The sequence below is a fragment of the Apis dorsata genome, unplaced genomic scaffold (genome assembly GCF_000469605.1).
Source record: "Apis dorsata unplaced genomic scaffold, Apis dorsata 1.3 scaffold_194, whole genome shotgun sequence".
In the NCBI taxonomy this organism is placed as follows: domain Eukaryota; kingdom Metazoa; phylum Arthropoda; class Insecta; order Hymenoptera; family Apidae; genus Apis; species Apis dorsata.
In genome coordinates this window covers 1,260,773-1,262,414 of record NW_006263478.1, presented here as the reverse complement: position 1 = coordinate 1,262,414, position 1,642 = coordinate 1,260,773, and positions in this window count along the sequence as shown.

Sequence of the window (1,642 nt, the reverse complement as noted above, 5' to 3'; positions counted from 1 at the left end):
CACACGCCACACACGTAATTCTGACCCACCCAATATACTAGAACACGCGCGTCACATCCGGTCGGTACTAATAAAATTCTATTAACGTCTTGTACTTCGTAAAAAGTGCTTGCCAATTACGCATTGTCGTGTTCGTATNTATATATATATTTACTCGTTTATTATACGCGTACTATAAAGTGTATGTGTTATTTTATATATATATATATTTTTTTTTTCATTTGTGTGTATGTGCTCTCTGTCACGTGGTTGTATTTTCAACGTATCGTGTGTGTGTGTGTGTGTGTGTGTGTGTGTGTTTTCATATGTATATATGTATACGTATGCGTGTCTTGTCGAAACAAAGTCACGACAAGGGTTACCTAAACTCTTTGTAACTCTTTTAATACTGTCAAACAACCATCCGCTATAAATCAATAATTAAGGGAAATCAGCGCGAGAGATGTGACTCGATAGAATCGCGGAGGATCGTATATTATCCTCGACACGATCCTCCGATATTCTCGTCTTTGCTCGTTCGTCGATTATCTGTTTAACATACGATTAAAAGCGGCGCGAGGGATTGAAATGTTTTTTTTTTTCCTTTTTTTTCTTTTTTTGTTTTTTTCTTTCAATTATTACAATTACCCTCCCATTAAATATTTATTCAACGCTCGCGATGTGTGCCCCGATAAATCTAACGAAGATCCTTAACCACCGATTCCCTCTAACGTTAATCATTAAATAATCGTCTCGATAGATGAAGAATCGAAGAAAGGACGATTCCTCGACGAAGAATCCTAATTTCTAATTGAACGAATCGTGAACGAAAATGTTCATCCCCCGATCATCGAAACACAAATCGAAATAATCAAAAACGAGATTCAGTTTCCACTGAATTGGCCGAGACTTCTACTTCGAATCGGCCGTGTTTCAGCCGTTTAGTATCCATAGGAAAAAATGTATAACAGGGGTGTGGGGAGGGGAAGAGAAGGATAAAGAGTTCGTTCAACGGTAAGCTGCCTTCAACAGGAACTCTAATTAGGAATTAAATCTATATAATTGGATATGTATATGTGTGTTATGTATGTATTGCAACGTGACAACCTTCTTCTGGCAAGAGATACGGGCGAGATATGCTACGAGATTTTTCTACCCTCTATTTACAATCCTAATACAATTTTTATCCTATATATATATATATATATAAATATATATAACGATAAGAAAGTATATAGGAATCGTCGTAGCCAAACGTACTGATCAGTTACGCGAGGTAAACTTAACTTAAATGTGTCACAACGTTCGTGGACGGAAAGGGTTCACGCTCCCCTCGCGCGACATTTTTTTTGGAACAGATAAAAATCGAAACTTGAATTTGAATTGAATATGATTTCAAGATTTTAATTCGATCGATGATTAATTTTATTTATTTATACATTTTTCGAATTCTAAGTGAGAAATGTAATAATTTCAATTTCGGGAGAAATTGAAGTAATATCAATTATTTTAATAATAACGAATAGTTATAAATTTCCAATTCGTTTACGATTTCGTTCGTAAGCGACGAAATGTTAAAAAATTGGAAACAGGGAATAGAAATCAATTTTCAAAATTGAATTGGAAATTTTAAATAAGTTGGAATAGTCGAGTAAACGTGCGA